The sequence below is a fragment of the Zingiber officinale genome, chromosome 5A, assembly GCF_018446385.1.
Source record: "Zingiber officinale cultivar Zhangliang chromosome 5A, Zo_v1.1, whole genome shotgun sequence".
Classification (NCBI taxonomy): domain Eukaryota; kingdom Viridiplantae; phylum Streptophyta; class Magnoliopsida; order Zingiberales; family Zingiberaceae; genus Zingiber; species Zingiber officinale.
In genome coordinates this window covers 59582418-59594642 of record NC_055994.1, presented here as the reverse complement: position 1 = coordinate 59594642, position 12225 = coordinate 59582418, and the positions used below count along the sequence as shown (strand labels likewise).

Here is a 12225-nt window from a genome sequence, read left to right as displayed (position 1 = left end):
CTCTCATCTTCTTCCTCAAGCTCTCTTCTCTCCCTCTCTTCCTCCATTGCCGAGAGCCACAAAGAGTGCTAGCACACTCTAGTGTCTTTTCTCCATCTCCTTGTTCATGTGGATACACATAGAGGAGTGTCTACTTTGACATTCTCGAGATCCGACATCATTTGGACGAGCGGGATTAAGAGACGGGCATCGCTTCAAAGGTATACCTTCTGATCTTGTAGATCTAATATAGATCTAGGAGTAGAGAAACTCGTACATGAATTTTTAAACTTCGCACGGATCTGGTGGCATGGGATTCAGGGTTTCCGCAACGCAAAAAGGCGGTTTTTACGGCCCGAAAAACCCTACAAAACCAAGAATCACATCTAAGTCTATTAAAAAGTTTCTAAGCCATACAACTTCTTTGGTTGCCTCAGAGGCTGCCATATACTCAGCTTCCATGGTGGAGTCCGAAACACATTTTTACTTAACACTCCTCCATGTAATGGCTCCACCTCCCAAAGTAAACACATACCCTGAGGTTGACTTACTATTGTCCCTATCTGATTGGAAGTCTGAATCCGTGTAACCCACAGGGAGGAAATCATCTGCCTGGTAAACCAGCATATAATCTCTAGTCCTTCTCAGGTACTTTAATATATGCTTTACGGCAGTCCAATGTCCCTGTCTTGGATTACTTTGATATCTGCTAACCATGCCCATGGCAAAACAGATATCCGATCTCGTACATAGCATTGCATACATTAGGCTCCGAAGCATAAGGAAATGCCTCATGTCCTCTATCTCCTTTGATGTTTTACGATACATTTCTTTAGATAAAGGTACTCCATTCCGAAAAGGTAGAAAACCTTTCTTGGAGTTTTGCATGCTAAAACGAGCTAGGATAGTATCGATGTATAAAGCTTGGGATAAGCACAACATTATTTTCTTGCGATCCTTATTACTTTGATCCCAAGAATATGTCCACATTCTTCCAAGTCCTTCATATCAAACTGTTTAGACAATCATACCCTTACATCTGAAAACACTTTGACATTATTGCCAATGAGCAAAATGTCATCTACGTATAGTACAAGAAATACCACCATATTTCCGTCACTTTTCTTGTATACACAAGACTCATCCAGACACTGAATGAATCCATAATACTGAATTATTTCATTAAATCGGATGTTCCAAGATCTCGAAGCTTGTTTCAGTCATAAATAGACTGATTGAGCTTACATACAAGATGCTCTTTGCCATTTGCAATAAATCCCTCTAGTTGCTTCATATGGATGGTTTCTTCAAGACTTCCATTAAGGAAAGTTGTCTTGACATTCATTTGCCAAATCTCATAATCCATATGAGTGACAATAGATAAAAGAATCCGGATAGGCTTAAGCATGGCTACCGGCGAAAAGGTTTTCTCATAATCGATTCCCTCTTTTTGAGTATACCCTTTTGCAACAAGCCTTTCTTTGAAGGTTTCCACCTTTCCATTTGTTCCTCTTTTTCTTTTGTAGACCCATTTACATCCAATGGATTTTACACCATTTGGTGGTTCTACAAGCTCCCAGACCTGATTACAATACATAAATTCTATTTTAGAGTTCATTGCACTTTGCCAAGATGCTGCATCTTTATCTTGGATTGTTTCATCATATGTGCAGGGATCATGTTCATGTTTACCAGGGATCAAGTCCGAGGACTCTCCCAAAAACATGAATCTATAAGGTTGCCGAACAACCCTCCCACTACGACGTGACATTGCTTGTAATTGTGCATCATTTGTGATACGTGTTGCAGTTTCTTGTGGTATCTCATCTTGTACCGTTGGTACTACGATAGACGTGTCTTCTCTTATTTCTTCAAGAACAATTTTACTCATGAGCTTGTGGTTCATTACATAGTCTTCTTCTAAAAATCAAGCATTGGTTCTAACAATGATCTTCTGATCTTTAGGACTATAAAATAAACCGCCTTTCGTTCCTTTAGGATAACCCACAAACAAGCGAACTTCTGTATGTGATTCCAACTTATCAATGTCTCCTTTCAACACATGTGTTGGACTATCTCAAATCCGAATATACTTCAGACTAGGCTTATACCCATTCCACAATTCTGTGGGAGTAGAGGGTACTGACTTAGAAGGTACCAAGTTCAGAATGTACACTATCATTTCCATAGCATATCCCCAAAACAAATTTGGTAATTCTGAATAACTCATCATTGATCTAACCATTTTCATAAGAGTCATATTCCTTCATTCTATCACACCATTCTGTTGGGGTGTACCAGGTGTAGACAGTTGGGATTGAACCCCGACCTCTGATAAGTAACTTCTAAACTCTCCTAAGAGGTACTCGCCACCACGATCAGACCGTAGTATCTTGATATTTTTACCATGATGTTTCTCCACATCAGCTTTGTACTCTTTGAACTTATCAAAACACTCAGACTTACGGCGTATCAAGTAAATGTACCCGTATCTCGAATAGTCATCTATAAAAGAGACAAAATATTCGAAACTACCTCTTGCCTGGATAGTCATAGGTCCACACAAATCAGAATGAACCAATTCCAACACATCTTTGGCACTATACCCCTTGGCCTTAAAAGGTCTCTTGGTCATTTTTCCTTCTAAACATGATTCGTAGGCTGGAAAATTTTCCACCACTAATGAACCCAAAGGTCCATCAGCTATTAACCTTTGAATCCTACTTAAGTTAATATGACCTAACCTTAGATGTCAAAGATATGTTTGGTTCATTTCCGAAGGTTGCTTTCTCTTATTAGAATTAGAAGATGTGTTATTAATTTCCATTTGTTGCATCATGGGAGTTATTGGATTTTGAGTATACAAATTACCAACCAATGTACAAGAATAGATAACTTCCCTATTTTTCTTGAAAACTACTTTGTCATCAAAAGAAACAGAATATCCATCCATAAAGAGTTTAGAAACTAAAATTAAGTTCTTTCTAAACTTGGTACATAAAGACAATTTCTCAAAATCAATATTTTATTTCTATCAAAAGACAAATAAACATCTCCCACTACAACAGCCGCCAGTTTCGTAGCATTGCCCATGTATATGGTAATCTCCCTTTCATGTAGTCGTCGAGTTTCCTGGAACCCCTGCAATGAATTGAAGACATAATCAGTGGCTCCCGTATCTACACACCAGGTACCGATAGATAATACCACTAAACATGTTTCAGCTACTAGAGAATAAGATATACCTTTATTGTTCTCATTTCTACGAGGATAGTCGACCTTCCAATGTCCAAACTGCTTGCATGTGAAGCACTTTCCCTTTGGCTTCTTCACACCTGCCTTCGGTTCGAGAGATCAATTCACTTTCTTTGTTAAACCAACTTGTTTCTTTTTCTTCTTTCTACCTTTTGGTTTAGAAATAGAAATGTTTTCAGCAATGTAAATTTAAGAGTTTTGATGAAATAACCCTTCTGCTTCTTGAAGTTCTGTCAGAAGTTCTACCAACAAATAAACCCTTTTGTTCATATTGTAGTTCAAGCAGAACTGCTCAAAACCTTTAGGAAATGTTTAGAGAATGATATTGACATGGGTTTCTCCATCGATTTCAGTCTCAAGGATTTCTATCTCATTTAAATGAGCCATAATTTTAAGGATATGATCCCTTACAAGTGTTCCCTCAGTCATGGTGGTCGTCATCAAGTTTCTCATAGCCTGTTGTCCAGCAGCCCGATTCTGGTGTCCGAAGAGTTCCTTGAGATTGCACATCATGTCATAAGCAGTAGGCATGACCTGATGCTGATGTTGCAGTACATTTGTCATAGAAACCAAAATATAACACTGTGTCATCTCATCTGCCCTGGCCCATTTCTTATCACACTCAATCTCCTCTTCTCTAGAATCACTATTAGGCAAGTTTGGACAAATCTCAAAAAATATGAACTTGTAGCCTTCGGCAGTTAAGACAATGTCCAAGTTTCTCTTCTAATCAATATAATTGGGTCCAGTAAGTTTGTTCTCTTTCAATATAATAGCAAGAGGATTGAAGGTCATTTGAAATCCTAAGAATCACAAAATATTTGGTTAAAACTTAGGAATTTAAAATAATATTGATTCCTCAAACAATATCATTTAAATTCACCAACACCTCAAAGCGCCATGAATTTTGAATGCCACGATAGTGTGGATGTATACAAATTCAAACATTTGTAAGAGGAGATTTTACCCATTAATTTTATTATCTTATCAACCTAACTTTATGACAAATAAAATTAATAGTTGATTTTTCTTCGGTCACACAAATAATAGCAGTGACTTCGATGGGGTGGATACTATTAAATGTGCCTAAGTGTATACCATTACTTGATACTTAGTCCATTAAATATGATTGTGCCCCTTCGGATGGAGAAGATCATATGCACCTAAATAACTTCCTATAATCATCCATAAAGAAAGTTTGATCTAGTGATCCATAAATAAACTCATCCGATGTGGAGGAAGGCGCTCAGAGCCAACGCTTAAGTTTGAATGCATCACTTACAAACCAGTAATGGAGATCATGAAATTTAAATAATTACTCTCCCACTAAGTTATTTAAAATGAGGAATTTTAATATGCACACACACACACACACACACAGCACAGCACACACATCACAGCATAAAAGGCAACAAATATGAAAACTAATTTTCCAACTATTATGGCCTCATCTATAGCTGTCCTCCGTATTTCACTAACCCTAGTTGCCGCCAACTCTGGTTGTCAGCCCTAGGGTTTATGTCGTTGCGTCCTTCTTACTTCCTTTTCCGATGTGCCTCTAGTCCTCAAATAGCACCATGCCTCACAAGGATACGATCCGTAACAAAATAAAATTTTACATTTATTGATCCTATATTCCATTATGGAGCGTACATGTAATCTAGATCGAACAAAAATATAAAATCCTAAAACTAATACAACTCTTGCTGTATTTAATAATTATAATCATGCGCACACATAAAATGCCCTCGACATGCTCGAGGGTCCAATCACACACAAACACAATAGGGCCATAATAGTTGGAACTAGGATGCCTGCAACCACAGAGTTAATCTATTTGCACATCCTACTATTATCCTGCCTAAATTTATGTATGAAAAGTGTATAATTTAACTGAAAATCAAACACATAGAGGCAGAAAACTAGCCCTGATACCAATTGTTGGATGCTACTCGGAATTCCATTCTGCTTCCCCAGTACAAAAATTTATACAAGCACAGAACTTTCCTAACAATCTATGTGTTCCTCATGAGTTAAACTTGAATTAAAACGGAACTTAACATTTTTACTTCAAGTTCAACTCATGTGTCTTCAGTAGTTAAAACTTGGATTGCAAATGATACTTAACATTATTAATCCAAGTTCATCCCATGTTACAGAAGTTGATTAAATATCTATTTCAAGGATTGACTTCTAGGTTAAACATGGGAAGGCACTCAGCCTTCTTGGGTATGGGATCTGTAACACCCACAAAATAATAAGCTATACCTATGGGTATTTTTCTTTTAGAATAAAAGGGAAATGAAAATAGAACCAAAAAGAAATAAAAAGAAAGAGAAGTTAAGGTTTGAACCTTGAACCTCCCACAAATGATAAAGTTAAATTGGTGTATAATAACCACTAGAATCATGAATGACACATAAATAGCAAAGAATGGAAATTATAGATAAAGGTAAAGAGTATGATTAAATAAGGGAACAAGAGAAAGACAAGTGGCTTTCCTCCTCTTTCTCTTGGTTAAGAAAAGAACAAAGCAAAGAACAAGTTGCCTTTTTTTTCCTTCTCTTGCTATTTTCGTTGGAATGAAGAGAGTGAGAAGATAGAGAAGGCAAGGGGATGAATTGGGACACTTTTCATCCTCATTGGGAATAAATATGAATGAGAGAAGAGAAGGGAAAGAAAGTTTGGTTAATTCTTCCTCCTTCTTCTTCCTCCTCCTTTTCTTCTCCTTCTTCCTTCTCCACCGAGATCTAAAGCTCTACCTCTCATCTCTGAAATCTAAGCTAAGGTTTCCTTCCTAAGGAAACTAGCTCACAAGAAGGAGTCCTCAAGACCTACTCCTTACAAACAAGAGAAAACAAAAGGAAGAGCAAGAAGGGGGAAGCTTTCTTCTTTCTCTTCACAAGGGCACCATCTTCCTTAGGAAAAACAAGCAAGAAGATGTAAGTATCCCCTCACCTGTGGTACAAGTTGTTTATGTGTTTTCCACGAGGTTAGAATGCTTAAAAACTTAAGGTCAGTTCTTGAACTTTCAGCCAAGACATGAATAAAAGATTTAGAGAAGTTTAAGACCTAACTAAGCATGCTCACTATGTTATTATGACATGTATCCTAGGATAGAAGGTTAGTTAATGATCTTATGCTTGTATGCTTACTTAAAACTTAGATCCATGTTCTTAAACTTTCGGCCAAGACATGAATAAAAGATTTAGAGAAGTTTAAGACCTAACTAAGCATGCTCACTATGTTATTATGACATGTATCCTAGGATAGAAGGTTAGTTAATGATCTTATGCTTGCATGCTTACTTAAAACTTAGATCCATATTCTTAAACTTTCGGCCAAGACATGAATAAAAGATTTAGAGAAGTTTAACACCTAACTAAGCATGCTCACTATGTTATTATGACATGTATCCTAGGATACACTACAACAAAAACCCTCATAGACATCGGTTTTCCACCGGTGTCTATTTCATTTTCGACCGATGTCTATGAAACTGATGTAAAAGGTCTGCCATTTTAGACATCGGTTTAAAACCGGTGTAGTATCACTTAACGACACCGGTCTTCGAATCGGTTATTAACCGGTGTAGTATCATTTAACGACACCGTTTCATCAACGGTGTAAAACCGATGTAATATTGTATGTTAATAACACCAGTTTTGGCAGCGGTAAATGACCGATGTAATATTAATTAATAACACCGGTTTTGCAGCGGTGGAAAACCGATGTAATATGGATATTTTTTAACAATTTGATTTCCGAAACAATGAAAAATCGACAATAATAAAAAAATACACAAATATTCACAAATTATACAAATATTCTTCATTCAATAATATCCATAAAATACACAGATATTCACAAATTATATAAATAATCTTCTTACAACAGTATCCATAAAATACCCAAACATTCTTTTTACATCAAAAGCTAGCTAATAGATATCAAAATCAAGGTAGAACATTCTTTTAACAACACATCAAGGTAGAACCACACTTTAAATGTAATCTAACATGCATTCAGCCCACTCGAACCGCACTTCATCAATTTTAACTCTGGAGTACTTGAGATTTGTAAACTGTAAAAACACATAAATAATATATTAGTAAACCAAGACAAAAAATCATAGTTGAAAAAGCAGTTAGGGCACCAGGTAACAAGATGACTAACTGAAATACTTAAAAAAAGAAACATTCATCAATTATCACATAAATATAAGGGATTAATTTGTAACAACAATTCAACAAAATGAACTACCTCCCTAAACTAAGGGATTGGTGTGCATTGAGATCAAGAAAGGTGAAACAAACAACTGTATATATCCACTAAAGAACTTGAGCTTTTCTGACGTGTAATTCTCTCCCCTAAACAATCCAAAACTCTTGTACGTATAAAAAGTGACAAAGAATAAATTTCCTTTAGAACCAACAGAACTATGAGATCAACTTGATAATCAAATTACTAATATTGTGGTCAATATATAACTGTATATAATTTCCAAGGCCTATAATATATGGATGAGGATGCTCAATAATACATCAAGTAAAACAAGAAATAAGTAAAGAAGTAAAACAGTTGCTAATCAAAAGGACATACCTTGACAACTACCCATGTTGGTTGTTTTTTCCCTTTCCTTCCCGCCTCCACATTATACATTTTCAAGGCCCTTCATGCATATAATCAGTGGGAATTGTATTGCCACATCAAAATACATCCATGTTTCAACAAAGGTAAGAAAAGAAGCAAAAAAATTTACATGTTGACAACATATTTCCAATACTATTGCCTATTTCCTGGCATCTATTAATTTATGCCCCCTTGATTTTCCTCAAAGGACTGTGTAGGAATCCCATGACCAGCATGAGGAGACAAAGACATGTTCTGCATATGATCCTTAAACAGTCTACACTCAATCCTGATTGGAGAATAAAAGAAGGAAAACATATAAAACACAGTTTACGTTTTAAAGAATTCATAAGATGGTGATGTCTTAAAGTTTGATTGGTGCATCAGCAAGTTGGATAAAATGTTTTAAAGTCTACAAACATATAAGCTAGAAACCTGGTCTAATCACTGTAGGATCAATAAATTAGAAGCAGCTTGACATCTACATTTGGCAAAGTCAAGAAGACAATAACCATTGAAAAAAGAGATTAAATTAATTGAGAATCTTAACTTGTAAAAAACCACATAGGACCACACTATATTGTAGGAGAGAGACTCACCTGCTGCCATAATAATTTTCCTTAATGGAGTCCATGTCATAGTACGTTCAGAGGGGAAGCCCTTCATAGCAAGAAAAATACATGAAGGATTAATAGGTTGCCCTGTTTTTCGTATAGCTTTCTTCAAACAAAATGAAAGCATAATAGCACACTAGCTCCAAATTGGAAAAGAAAAAGAATTATTTGTTTACACGGAGCCCATGAGAGCACTGGGCTCTATTGGGATCTAATGCAGTTGAGCAAATAGAACAGAACCAAAAAATATGCAGTGAAATGATAGAATTTTCTGAGTGAAGCTAGCCTAATTTAGGAACTGACAGCGACCAAATAAATGATTTTGATGCAGAAAAGAAAGACAATTACCAAAACATGTATTAGTGAAAGATTAATGTTGCCGACCAGAAAAAAGAAGTCTTTAGATGAAGTTTCGGAAGGATTCATATAAATGATTGTTGCTGAAAGGAGGAATCTTCTGGTAACTACAAGAGAGATTCTAGCACAAGATTTGTTTCACATTAACACTAATTTATTGAAAGGTTCATTAAACATGAGATTGAAAAGGAACATGAATTCTTCTAGAAAAAACAATGCTCCAGCTCAAAGGAGGTGCAAAATGTGGGCTAGAGAGCACCTAGAACCTTGGCCTGCATATTCCTTGACCTCTTAGATATAACTACAATCTTGATAAAAATTAAACAGAATCAAAGCAAAAGGAATAATATTTATCCAACTCCAAGAGATTAATAGAAGTGAACTGATAAGAGTTAAGACGATATGATAGTTCGATACTTGTGAAGGCGATAGTTCATTTTTTAAATCTAGCAAGTGTATTTTCGATACTTGTGAAGGCGATATGATAGTTCGGTATATCCAAGGAATGAATATTTCAAAACATACATACCCATTGGAATAGTTTCCAAAATCTTTTTCTCGATATCTTCTCCTAGTTTAGCTGTCATATCAGATGCAATGAACCCCGGCACAATAGCATTCACCTGTTAATTATCACCAAGTTAGAATTCACCTGTTAAATATCACCAATTTAGAATGCACCTGATAATTACAACAAACATAATTCAGCATGCAACTTTACAAAGTTGTGGATATTGTATTGGCTACTTCAAGTTTCATAACACATATTTCCATACAAAGTTTTTGAACTTTCATTTGCAAATATGCGTTTTATTAGAATTTGGAATACTAAATCATTTTAAACATTTTCCCAAAAAATTCTATCCATTCCATTGTGAACCTATCTGAATTATGATTATATGAATGTAAATGTTGAATTTATTTAAGGTAGTGACGAGTTTTTAAAATGGTTCTAATAAATTATTCTAATAAATTATCAAAACTGAATATTATAAATATTGTTTTAATAAAATATTGTACAATGTCGGACAACAAGTAATGTATCCTAAGTATCACGCCGTATTGAAATCCAAAAATTTTGGACACACTACAAAATACTTCAAGCTGAATTAATAATGTTTGATATCCTTTTGTACCTTGTATTCATATAATACAATGTCAATTCTGTACATGGACACAAAGTTAGAAGTTACGGACACAGATCAAAGTTAGGTATATAGTTATCTTCTCTTCTTTTTTATCTCCTTCCTCTCTAACTCTACACCAACACCACATGATGAAACAAGAAATTGTATCATTTCAGTCAAAGTCTAAAACTTTAGCACGATTCCAAATTCTGAGCCTTGATATTATCACACATGCTACTAACCTTAATTTGACTTATGTTTTATCGAAAACTTCATGCCATCTATTCATCCCATCCACCTAAATCATCAATGTTCCAACAATTTTGGCACCATTATTTCCAGAATTTAGGTATACCAAACACTTGATTGGTCTAGGTAGTATTTGAACCAAAGGGAACATTGATCTTAGCTAATGCTAAGGATCAACAAAATAAAAGAACAATCACATCAAATGATTTCCCATTTTTTCTTTATCTAGAAATCACAAACTGAGAAATCTTTTTCTATCCATTTCCTCCAAATTATTTTCTAGCTCTTCTGGTAGCATTTTCCCTTCCTTGTAATAATCAATTTTAATGATAGGGTTTAATTAGAAGCAACATTTTGACAACTCAATAACAAGATTTACTTCTGGAAATCCACAATGTCTATGCTAATAACAAATGAATAATCATAAATATGGTTTTTACCAAGCCAACTGCTCATATAGATATAAATCCTTCAGGTTAAATACTATATTGAATGACTTAGCTAATTGGTAACCAACTGCTAAAAATATATATATATGAAGAGAATACCTTTTTCTTCTTCATCATAATTTTTGCTGCTGCCTGCAGGAGAAATGTCATCATGGTGAAATAAGTATTCATCATAAAAGATTGCAAGATAATAAGATATGAAAATGCATGCCTGTGTGCAAAGGTAGACACCAGTAAGATTCAGGTCAATGACTTCCTTCCATTGTGATTTTTTCATTCTCATCAACAGTGTGTCTCATGACAAGATGAACATAAGTATAATTCCAGACAACTGCATTGTTAACTAAAATGTCAACTGATCCCCAAGCATCTACTGCTTAAAAAAATTCACATGCAATAAAATAAGTCAAAGATGAAATTGTAAGAAGCCAGATCTATGCAATCTTCATTACTAACAGTTTTGACCATGGATTCCACATCCTCTTCTTTTGAAACATCTCCTCCATAAGTGAGAGCCTGACCTCCTGAAGCCTCAATCTGCATAAATCATTTTATAGTAAATGCGTTATAGTAAATGGGTAAATCATTTGATTTTTTTTTTTTGTTACGAGAAAAAGCGTTATAGTAAATATGGGTAAAAATAGATAACAAAAGTAACATCATGAGCTGATGATAAAGTAACTTACCATCCTCGCTAGCAGTGGCATTGCCTAGATCACCAGCATGTCAATTTTCATCTTCAGGAGCACCATGTAACTTTCCAGTAGGATTAAAATGAGGCCATGCAGTATACAAGAGCATGAGTACATAATCAATAATTTAATCCTTTCAATCAGAAACTTGCAACTCAATAGATCGCCATGAAGGAAAAGGTAAATAATTTTACCAGTTGACATGCATCCATTGGTGGTGTCTCCAAGAGCATGCACATGGAAGCCATGAAGCCCAGGCTTGAGGCCAGTGATGGATCCGGTGATGGTGGTTGGACCTATCACAGAGATTTACATCCCAAAATTAGATCGGATCACAAATTCACAGAAAAATCAAAATGGTTGAAGTTGAAACCCTAGATCTGAAAGGAATTTAGCATTCCACAAGTAGTATTTCAAGAGATTTCTCACCATCTCCTTCCTGGACGAAGTAAATTGTGCCCTTAACACCCTCACTGTTACCCAAGATAGCAACAACCTTCACCATTTCCTTAGGTGTTCTACACAGCAGACATCAAACACAAGGTTAAAGACATCATTAAATGTCTCAAAATAAGTAGCATCGCCACTAGATGAGAAATAATCGATCTCGTCTTCCAGATACAAAAAGAAAAGCAACTCAACAATCGTCAGACTAAACGCTAAACAAATACCATCAAACTCGAGACGAAATCAGCTCTCGCTCCATCATAGATAGAGAACCCATCAAATCTCAGTAGAAAACTCCACTTTTTCTTCACCAAATCAAATCAAAGCAGTCGCATAAGTTAAAATCGAGAAAAAAAGAGATAAAACTTAAGGATCGAAAACAAAACAACAATACGATGGAAGACAAATTTCAGATCGGAAAGTA

The 12225-nt window shown here is 35.4% G+C and overlaps 1 pseudogene; it reads right to left on the bottom strand.

Moving 5' to 3' along the window:
• LOC121979589 overlaps window positions 1-11859 on the bottom strand; it is a 135543-nt pseudogene extending 123684 nt beyond the window's left edge.
• Window positions 11860-12225: the final 366 nt, after the last annotated feature.